Below are 12121 nucleotides of genomic sequence, written 5' to 3'. Positions count from 1 at the left end.
GATTAGATTTTGTGGGGAAAAAAATCTTCAGAGACTTTAATTGTACTATCACTATTTCTTGCTGCATTTCTGCTTGAGTACATGAAGAGAACAAATGACATGATTGGTCTTTTGAAATAAAATCAGGACAAGTTTATCTTCAAGGTAAATAATACCTCATCTGAATCAGAGATAATTATATGTTATTTTACCAACTTATAATATTGAATTAATGAACCTAGGCATATAAAATGTAATTAAGTATCTTCTTTATAAGCTATACATGCAAGATTTAGTCATAACCTTAATAAGTATAAAATTCAAAACAGAAGTTTAGCATATGTGAACTTGTTTAACCTATTAGAGCTCTCGAATAAAATGAAAAATGTCATTAACTAGGAACAAAACCCAAAACATGAGGTTAAGGTAATGGAAAAGCAACAGTGACATCTGCTGTCTGTTTTTATACTTTCCCTTTACACTTCAAATCTTCAATTTTCTTCTATATTTATCAGTCACATCTATAACGTAAGAAATACTTTGATGACCAAGCACATTGTCTACTCTAGTGATTTGTTTCCAGAGAATCTGAAGAAAACTATTTTGAATATATGATCTGTATCACAGATCTTTTAATACACACATTTTTCAATAATCTGATGAGCGATTTCACCAAAATTTAGAATGTACAATAACAGTATCCACAAACCAATGACAGGTTAATATTCACATTGCTGCTGTTCTTTATGTTCCACCAGTAATTTTTTTTAAAAAAACAAAATACCTTTAATTTCTATGATATTATATACAAAGCACAGTGCTGTTACCATGACAGAACAGCATTTAGATTCCTTCATGAGACAACAAAAATGCACAATTTAGACCTGGAAATCCTTAGGCTGCTTCCACCAGCACCATAGCAGTCTTAACAAATAGGAGAGGTAGGCAGCAGTGTACGCATCCCTCCTAGATATGCAACTTCTCAGGCTCCCACCTCATGACTGCTAAAATACCGCAATCACAGTCACTTGCTTAATAAATGAATTTGTCATAAGTTCTTACTGTTCTACAATATTCATTTTCACTCTGGAAGATTAAGACATTGGGCCATTAATGACCAGTAGCTCCCTGGAGGGAGGAAGTTAATCAGATAGATTTTCTATTTGACAGTCAACTGGTGAGCATTTTAGTTGGAGAAGAAAGGAAAATGGTTTTGTCTTTGGGATGCTGGCCCAAGAAGGCAGGCAGGTTGTGGAGAAAACTGAGTAATAAGGGTATAAGGATACTAAGTACTTGATCAAGGTCAGAAGGAAGGAAAACACAGAAAAGAGAAAATAATACCACTGACAGAACTTTACAATTTTGCTCAGTTCCCACAATGTCCATAAAACAATATTTACATGGATATTGAGTAAGTAGTGACAGAGCTATGAAATAATAAGGAAAGAACCAAGAAGATTCTTTACCTCTCAAACCAGTGATGCAAGACCAGAAAATCACAGACAAAAATAAGTGTCCCAAGTGTATTTCTCTTATCTGGGTAGAGAGGAGCTGATTTTTCTTATTTGTTTTAAAAAGGAAAAGGTACTACTCAGTCTAAGGCGTGATAAATGACATCCTTCCACTGACAGCACTCAACACAAAACACAATCTGTGGGAGCTGATCTCAAAGTTTCGCGTAAGTGAAAACAAAGGTTATTGGTTTGATAAAAGAAAATCCATTTTTAAGATGACAGTATAAAAAATCCTCTAATGGCAAGAAGCAGTTTTCATTCTACAGAAAAGTGAAATTCAAGAGCTCATATGGGAAAAAGAGATCATTTGCTCTGTTTATTCTTGCCTGAACAGACACATTCTAAATTGATCATCAGTGAAGTATAGGATAAACAGTCAGGAGCAAATGTGCCTCTGCTTTTAGTCCTGACATTTGAAGAAAATTTATAAAGAAACTTTATATAAAAATAAATCTTCTCATATACCCAATAAAGGCAGTGTTGTTCAGGAATCTAAGGTCATGATGAATGTCCCAAGCCAATGAAGTAATTTTTCAATGAAATCATTATTTGATCATTTAACCTCTAAAAATAGCATCAACAAGCAATGATCAAAATTGTCACTGGAAGTGTACACTGGATATATAAAGATGAGTAGGTCATGGATTCCTCACCACAGAATTTTCAATACACAAATAGGACATAAACATATGCAAAAGAAAAAAATTATTCTTGCCTGAGATTTTCTGGTCCTGCATCACTGGTTTAAGAGTTAAGAAATCTTCTTGGTTCATTGTTTCATTCTTTGTCACAATTTACTCATTATCCATGTAAAAATTGTTTTACGGGCATTTTGGGTACAGGGTAAACACCAAAGTCAGTTTTCTAAAGGGATATTAAGAAGGCTCCGTTCTGTAAGAAAATGGGCTGCATCTTTGAAAATGAGAAGGCATTCAAAATGTGAACAATGGGGAGACTGGCATTTTGTGAAGAAAAATAGGTGAGAGGAAGAGCTCTAAAACAACATGGAGTGTTAGGGAAATCTAGTTCAGTATGGCTGAGAATGGGTGTGAGGAAAAAAGGGATGAGAGATGGGGCTGAGGGAGAAGCAGGAGTGAGATCCTGGAAGGGTCAGTATGACATGGTTGAACTAAGCTCAGTATGAACTTTCTACCTGTTTTGTTTTTCAGATATGAGACTGGAGAAACCTTCTCAACCATGTCTATTCAAAAGTAAAGGGTTTTAGATTTCCTCCACCGATTTGAGAAAAAGAGGATAATAATAAGTAATTAAAAATGAATCTTGATAAATCATTCCAAACTATTTATTTTTTTGTTAAAGATTTTCCTTATTTGAGAGAAAGAATGAGAGAGAGAGAGCATGCATGAGCAGGGGGAAGGGCAGAGGGAGAAGCAGACTTCCCGCTGAGCAGGGAACCCCAAAGTGGGGCTTGATCCCAGGACCCTGGGATCATGACCTGAACCGAAGGCAGATGCTTAACTGACTGAGCCACCCAGGCACACCACATTCCAAAAAATTTAACAGTAAAATAAATGAGAAAATGAAAATGAGGGTAGCATCCTCATAAATGGTAAAGGCTTTATCATTTTAAATGTCTTCTTTGATACTTAGCAGATCAGAAGTGTACATTAGTAAGTTATAGCCTTAAGAACAATTAGGAAAATAAACCATTTAGAGACATCAGTTTTCCTTAAACACTCTTTCTGGAGACACAGTTGGAAACTTCCATTCATTCAGCACTTGTTCTTTGGTGAAATAGTCTTAGTCCTTTCCCAAGACCATGTGGGTCAAGACTTAATGGGTCTGGACAGACACCTGGTTAGGGCTATGAAAGCCACCTGGACTGCAGAAAGCTTTTTGGTTCTAGGAGGAAAACCTTACAGGGTTTTTTCTCACAACTGCATCTGTGACAGCAAGTGCCTCCTAAAATGAAAATTTAAGGGATCTTTGCAAGGAAAGCCCATACCTGGAGTCTTGACAAAGAAGAACAAAGAAGGTAAGATATTGTTTCGAGTCAGTGATGGCTATGATTGAACTATCTCTTAGGTACCATGTGTCTTGCAAGCTCTATAATACCACTTGGAATATCAAAACTCGGAAGAATAAAGGAAAAGCTCTTTAATAAAGAGACAAGAGTGAGGAAACCTGGACTCATTTTTTTTCAGGTTATTAATGTTTATTTTATTAACATAATGTATTATTTGTTTCAGGGGTACAGGTCGGTGATTCAACAGTCTTACACAATTCACAGCGCTCACCATAGTACTTACCCTCGCCAGTGTCCATCACCCAGCCACCCCATCCCTCCCACCCCCCACCATTCCAGCAACCCTCAGTTTGTTTCCTGAGATTAAGAATTCCTCATATCAGTGAGGTCATATGATACACGTCTTTCTCTGATTGACTTATTTCACTTAGCATAATACCCTCTAGTTCCATCCACTTTGTTGCAAATGGCAAGATTTTGGTTTTTTGATGGCTGCATAATATTCCATTGTATATATATACCACATCTTCTTTATCCATTCATCTGTCAGTGGACATTTAGGCTCTTTCCATAGTTTGGCTATTGTGGACATTGCTGCTATGAACATTGGGATGCATGTGCCCCTCTGGATCACTACATTTGTACCTTTGGGGTAAATACCCAGTAGTGCAATTGCTGGGTTGTACGGTAGCTCTATTTTCAACTTTTTGAAGAACCTCCATACTGTTTTTCAGAGTGGCTGCCCCAGCTTGAATTCCCACCAACAGTGTGGGAGGGTTCCCCTTTCTCCACATTCTCGCCAACATCTGTTGTTTCCTGACTTGTTAATTTTAGCCATTCTGACTGGTGTGAGGTGGTATCTCACTGAGGTTTTGATTTGGATTTCCCTGATGCCGAGCGATGTTGAGCACTTTTTCATGTGTCTGTTGGCCATTTGGATGTCTTCTTTGGAAAAATGTCTGTTCATGTCTTCTGCCCATTTCTTGATTGGATTATTTGTTCTTTGGGTGTTGAGTTTGATAAGTTCTTTATAGACTTTGGATACTAGCCCTTTATCTGATAGGTCATTTGCAAATATCTTCTCCCATTCTGTTGGTTGTCTTTTGGTTTTGTTGACTGTTTCCTTTGCTGTGCAAAAGCTTTTTATCTTGATGAAGTCCCAATAGTTCATTTTTGCCCTTGCTTCCCTTGTCTTTGGCGATGTTTCTCGGAAGAAGCTGCTGCGGCTGAGGTTGAAGAGGTTGCTGCCTGTGTTCTCCTCAAGGATTTTGATAGATTCCTGTCTCATATGTAGGGCTTTCATCCATTTTGAGTCTATTTTTGTGTGTGGTGGAAGGAAATGGTCCAGTTTCATTCTTCTGCATGTGGCTGTCCAATGGAAACCTGGACTCATAGCTAGGTCTTTGGTATCTGTTAGTATCTTTCACTTAAATAGGTATATATATATATATATATATATATATATATATACACACACATATATATATATATATATATATATATATTCTATATAAAATAATTAAAAGGAGTGAACAAAAGGAAAATATATTAGGAAAAAACTTTAAGTGCACATGAAGCCTACATTGTACTCTTGCCTAGACATACAAATATTTCCATTAGGACACAAAACCTCTCCTATACAATAACACACAAGGCTTCATCCAGGAAGCTTCTCAAGTTCCTTCATTTGCTATTCCTATTTCATTCTTTCATAAACAAAGTCATTTCTAACAAGCTCCCAGGAGATGCCAATGCTGCTGGTCCATGGACCATACTTGGAGTATCAAGGCTTTCAAGCATAATGAGCATAACTCACTTGCCTTAGGAAAATTTTCCTAATTCCTATACAGAAGAGATCCACCCAGGAGACTCATTAGCTTCTAGCCCATGACTCCCCTATGGAGCACTCATGTTGTTTCTCTGGATTTCTTTGTTAAATATGCATCTTCCATCTTACCTTCCTCATAAAATGCTATGCAGTTCTGAGCAGAGCAGGTAAATCTACATTCAATGATAAGAGGCAGTATTATTTAATGGCATAAATGAGAAATCCACATCAGGTCCAAACCCCACTACTGCCCACCTAGCTGAGTGACCATAGAAAAGTATTTCAACCAGCCTACCTTCAATTTCCTTATCTGTAGAATACAGATGACAACAGCAAATACTTTAAAGTTTATTCTACGGATTACATGAAGTAACCCGTGTGGCATTACCTGGTGAGCACTCAACAAATGCTACTTATTAGTATTATCACAATGCCACAGCATCTACAGTGCTTCTAATGTGTACTCCCATCTCTATTGATGATACCATTTGAGATCTGAAATTCACAAGCTGATTTAGTCTAATAGAATACTTTGCTCTCACAACCACCAACCATGCACACCCTCTAAGTATATTAATCAGTTTTTTTCTTATAAATACTGCGTGAAGATCAACACCCCCAATCTTTACATGTATATTTTAACATAGGGGGTATTTATCATCCTTTTGGGCCACCCACTACCTTAAACCTTCTATTAGTTGGGGCTTTTACTTGCAAACAATAGCACCGAATCAAGCTAGTTTTAGCAGAAAGGGATTTCTAGACGAATATTAACCAGCTCACAGAATCCCTGAGAGGGACAAATAACAAGGCTTGGGGCTCACAAGCAGAGTCAGTCAGCTAAGAACAAAACAGTGAGAGACAAGGCGTAGCTACACTGTGTGTCTGTCCTAAGAAACTCCACTAACAACTCCACTCACAGGTTAGTACACTTGGTTCTGAATGCCAGAAGTCCCCCACAGCCACTCTTAAAAAAAAAAAAAAAAAGTCACCTTCACAACCATGCTTGCAGACAGTTCAATAGCCCTGCATGCAGCCATATGAGTTGGCTTTATATCCCAATCTTGTGTAGGTAGTCTACAGTGGCAACAGAGCCTGAGAATCTACCAGTTTCCAGACAAGGACTATCTAGAAAAGGGTTGGGAAGGGTGTTGAATGAGCTAACCTATTATAGTATTTACCAAAACCTACTCCCTATATTTTGGGGGTCTCACCTTCTTAGTGGGCCTCACAACTGAAACATGAGCCCATGACCTAAGTTCTACCAGTCCAATGCATCCACTCAATTATGAATCAGGAATGCAAAGAGGAGAATGTGAGCAATTTAGTCTGGCAATGACAAGAGATGGAGCATGATAATATCCCTAGGGTTGCGGTGGCATTAGTTCTAGTGGACCCAATCCGAGGTCCATTATTACTACTACAAGGTCAGCCTTGCAAAGTACAGCACCCAGTCTCAGCAGCAGCAGCAAGGGTATCCTTATGGGACATGATCTGGGGTATTGTTCCTAGCTCTGCAGCCCTGAAGATTCTGTGCAATAATAACTAATTTTCTGCTTACAGAGTATAGAGTTGCTTTAACTTAAAAACACTAATATATAAATTGCTACCAATTGCAGTTGTAGGCAATGGTCCCTCAGAAAAATGGAACTGGATATCTGACCTCATTGAGATAAAAACAGTGAAAAATCTAGTCAGTATTAAGAGATGGGAATGAAAACCGGTGGCACAAATTATCAAATTATCACCTTAAAGAAGTACCACATAACCCCTGCCACGGAAGTATATGACAGGCGTGAGGAATTCGAGAACTGTGGGGTATGGACGTTATTTCTAACAGTGCTGCAATGCTTAAAGGGAAAGAATGACAAGCTGAAATCACAAATCCTTGACTAGAGGCATGAAGTGAAATCCCGAGTTTCTCTGACTGCTAAAAGAATGTCTTATCGCTTTCAGCCGCAGGGCTGAGATAACTGGAAATCAAACTCAAACTTTGATCCTGGAGCCTTCTAAAAATTATAATGTCAGTTGAATTCACAGCCCACTGAGATCACTTATGTGAAAGTAAAAGCATTGATCATGATAGAACAAAACTGAAATCTGGAATGGAAAAAAAAATGGATTAATTTGGATGTCATAAGTACCCCAAGCCCACCAAATCCCATGACAGGCCCTTGCTGACCAAGGCACTGTCATTCTCTTTGTCAGGTGAGACACAGAAGGAATAAATTATCTATGGTAATGGAGGTGGCTGTCACAAAAATCAAGTTCTTTAGGTAGCAGGGATAGCAGAGCTGATGGCAGCTTCCAGAGTCCATTGCTGTCCATTGCCAGGGATGTCAACAGTGCAGGATATAGTTCTTAGCAGCAATGACAGCAATGTCTCCACTGAGCTAGTTCTGCAGCATGATTTGGAATGTTGTTCCTATCTGCATAGTCCCAAGGCTGGTTCACTAGCCCAGTGTCCTCTGAATAAATAATTTTCTTCTCAAATCAACCAAATTTGGTTTCTTGCTTATAGCTAAAAACTATTATGCTTAAAAATTTCAATAATGGCTTTTTATTTTACCCGAACCCCTCCCCTCAAAAATATGATCAGGATATAAAACATTTCAACTCTGTTTGACTGCTTTGGAACAATAAGTCCATAACTGCTCTAAATTTTCCTTACAATAAGAACTCATGCTTAGAATGACAGGCTCCCTGCCTGGAAAATTTAATAAGAGATTCATGGCTGTTTGCTACTTACAGAGAAAATTTATTCCCTTACACCTTTATCCATCCTTGTCTCTTTTATATGCAATTTTACTATTCACAGTTTTCCAGTGAATTATCAAAGAAAAGGCAAACACAAATGGCTCCCTATGTAGCAGCAGTCAACTAATTTATCAAATCATAACCCACAAATTCCAACATGAGCAATTGCCTGGTCAATCTAACACCATGACAAACTAAATGCCTGATAAACAGTCACAATCCCTTAGAAAATTTATGGCAAAGACTTTCAAAACCTCCAGCAAAGGGTATTATTGGTGTGATGGTGAAAACCACAGATCAAATATAGCTCATACACTGTTGATAAGGCTATTCAAGTCCCCAAAATCACACTACAAATGTATATATATTTGGGAGGAGCAAGATGGCGGAGGAGTAGGAGACCTGGATTTCATCTGGTCCCAGGAATTCAGCTAGATAGGGATCAAACCATTCTGAACACCTACAAACTCAACAGGAGATCGAAGAAAAGAATAGCAGCAACTCTCTGAACAGAAAAGCGACCACTTTCTGGAAGGTAGGACGTGTGGAGAAGTGAATCCGAGGCGATATTCGGGAAGATAGACGGCGGGGGAGGGGGCCTCCGTAGCCGCTTCTGGCAAGTGATAGAGCTGCGGAGCACAAAACCGGAACGTTTAAAGGTCGGCTCTGCTGAGGGACGTTGCTCTAGTGGCTAAGTGGGGGTGAAACACTTGCTGGGACAGTGTGGTCTCAGGACCCTCGGGGTCACAGAAAGACCAGGGGTGCCTGAGTGCAGCAGAGCTCCCAGGTATCGGAGCGGGGAAGCCGGCTGCAGAGACGGAGCCGAGGCACGGGCTCTCAGCTCAGGGTTGTCATAAACCATGATCCCTGGCACAGTTAGGCCACTGCTCTTCCAGCAGGGACCCAACAAGCGGCAGATCCTGGGAGACTCCCCTTCCTCCCCTGGGAGAAGCGGTGCGAGAGCTCACCACAGGGATCTGCTGGGTTTGGAGACTCCACACCAAGTCGGGTGCCAGAGATAGAAATGCTCAGTCACAGGCCAGGTGAGCACGGAGTGAGGCCGGAGACCGGGGAGACGGGAGTGATTGACTGCTTTTCTCTGGGGGCTCACTGAGGAGCGGGGCCCCAAGTTCTCGGCTCCTCTGTGGCGGAGATTGGGAGTCTGCCATTTTCACTCTCATCCTCCAAAGCTGCACGGGAAGCTTGCAGGGAACAAAAGCTCCCAAGAGCAAACACGAGCAGATTACTTAGCCCGGACCGGCAAGGTTGGGGCAATTCCACCTCCAGCAAAGACATTTGGGAACCACAGCAACAGGCCCCTCCCCCAGAAGATCAGCAAGAACAGCCAGCCAAGGCCAAGATTACCGATCAATGAGAACGGCAGAACTCCAGCACTAGGGGAATACAGCATATAGAATTCATGGCTTTTTTACCATGATTCTTTAGTCTTTCAAAGTTAATTTTTTTAATTTTCTTTTTTTTTCTCTTTCTATATTTTTTTGAATTCTTCTTTTTCCCTTTTTCAACCAACATCTTATCAATCCCTTTTTTAAAAATCTTTTTTATTTTTCATTTTTAGAGTCATAATCTATCCCTTCATAGTAGTTAACCCTATTTTTGGTATATCTATAACCTGTTCTCTCTTTAAAATTTTGGGATACAGTTTCTTCTAACAGACCAAAATATACCCTAAATCTCTAATGTATGACTTTGTTCTAGTCTCCTGCCTGATCACATTTTCTCCTTTTTTTTTCTTTTTAATTTCTCTTCTTTCTTTTTTCAACCAACTTCTTATCTTATCAATTCCTTCTATAAAATCTTTTATAATTTTCATCTTTATAGTCATATTCCATCCCTTCATCGTATTCACCCTTATTTTTGTACATATATAAGTTTTTCTTTCTTTAAAATTTTGGGAGGCAGTTTCTTCTAACAGACCAAAATACACCCAAAATCTGCCGGGTGGCACTGATCTGTGCACCAGCCTGATCATATTTGATCATATTCTTTTTTTTATCTTTTTCTTTTTCTGTTTTTCTTTTTTTTCCTTTCTTTTCCCCTGGTTTCAGGTCTCTTCTGATTTGTTTAGTGTATATTTTTCTGGGGTCGTTGTTACCCTATTAGCATTTTGTTCTCTCATTCATCTGTTCTCCTCTGGACAAAATTACAAGATGGAAAAAATCACCTCAAAAAAAAGAACAAGAAGCAGTACCGACTGCCAGGGACCCAATCAATACAGACATTAGTAAGATATCGGAACTACAGTTCAGAATGACAATTTTAAAGATAATAGCTGGGCTTGAAAAAAGCATGGAAGATATTAGAGAAACCCTTTCTGGAGAAATAAAAGAACTAAAATCTAATCAAGTCAAAATCAAAAAGGCTATTAATGAGGTGCAATAAAAAATGGTGGCTCTAACTGCTAGGATAAATGAGGCAGAAGAGAGAATTAGTGATTAGAAGACCAAATGATGGAGACTAAAGAAGCTGAGAAAAAGAGAGATAAACAACTACTGGATCATGAGGACAAAATTCGAGAGATAAGTGATACCATAAGATGAAACAATATTAGAATAATTGGGATCCCAGAAGAAGAAGAAAGAGAGAGAGGGGCAGAAGGTATATTGGAGCAAATTATAGCAGAGAACTTCCCTAATTTGGGGAAGGAAACAGGCATCAAAATCCAGGAGGCACAGAGAACCCCCCTCAAAATCAATAAATATAAGTCAACACCCCGACATCTAATAGTAAAACTTACAAGTCTCAGAGACAAAGAGAAAATCCTGAAACCAGCTCAGGACAAGAGGTCTACCTACAATGGTAGAAACATTAGATTGGCAACAGACTTATCCACAGAGACCTGGCAGGCCAGAAAGGACTGGCATGATATATTCAGAGCACTAAATGAGAAAAATATGCAGCCAAGAATACTATATCCAGCTAGGCTGTCATTGAAAATAGAAGGAGAGATAAAAAGCTTCCAGGACAAACAAAAACTAAAGGAATTTGCAAACACCAAACCAGCCCTACAAGAAATATTGAAAGGGGTCCTCTAAGCAAAGAGAGAGCCTAAGTGTAACATAGACCGAAAGGAACAGAGACAATATAGAGTAACAGTCACCTTACAGGCAATATAATGGCACCAAATTCACATATTTCAATAGTTATCCTGAATGTAAATGGGCTAAATGCCCCATTCAAAAGACACAGGGTATCAGATTGGATAAAAAAAATAAGACCCATCAATATGCTGTCTGCAAGAGACTCATTTTAGACCCAAAGACACCCCCAGATTGAAAGTGAGGGGGTGGAAAACCATTTACCATACTAATGGACACCAAAAGAAAGCTGCGGTGGCAATCCTTATATCAGACAAATTAGATTTTAAACCAAAGACTATAATAAGAGATGAGGAAGGACACTATATCATACTTAAAGGGTCTATCCAACTAGAAGATCTAACGATTTTAAATATCTATGCCCCTAACATGGGAACAGCCAGTTATATAAGCCAATTAATAACAAAATCAAAGAAACACATAGACAACAATACAATAATAGTAGGGGACTTTAACACCCCCCTCACTGAAATGGACAGATCATCTAGGCAAAAGATCAACAAGGAAATAAAGGCTTTAAATGACACACTGGACCAAATGGACTTCACAGATATATTCAGAACATTCTATCCCAAAGCAACAGAATACACATTCATCTCTAGTGCCCATGGAACATTCTCCAGAATTGATCAAATCCTAGGTCACAAATCAGGTCTCAACCAGTACCAAAAGATTGGGATCATTCCCTGCATATCTTCAGACCACAGTGCTATGAAACTAGAACTCAGTCACAAGAGGAAAGTTGGAAAGAACTCAAACACATGGAGGCTAAAGAGCATTCTACTAAAGAATGAATGGGTCAAGACCCTCAGGAAACAAACTGAGGGTTGCTGGAGTGGTGGGGGGTGGAATGGATGGGTTGCTGGGTGATAGACATTGGGGAGGGTATGTGTATGGTGAGCGCTGTGAATTGTGTAAGACTGTTGAATCACAGACC

At 39.1% G+C, this 12121-nt stretch overlaps 1 protein-coding gene across 1 annotated transcript in view; it reads right to left on the bottom strand.

Annotated features, from left to right (window-relative positions):
• The window catches only part of LOC116632639, a 1010297-nt gene that overhangs the window by 964667 nt on the left and 33509 nt on the right, over nt 1-12121 (bottom strand). The gene's annotated exons all lie outside the window — the stretch shown is intronic.

The sequence above is a fragment of the Phoca vitulina genome, unplaced genomic scaffold (assembly GCF_004348235.1).
Source record: "Phoca vitulina isolate PV1807 unplaced genomic scaffold, GSC_HSeal_1.0 scaffold7, whole genome shotgun sequence".
Lineage (NCBI taxonomy): Eukaryota > Metazoa > Chordata > Mammalia > Carnivora > Phocidae > Phoca > Phoca vitulina.
Note: the sequence above shows the minus strand (reverse complement) of the source record. Positions and strands in the feature narration are given on the sequence as shown.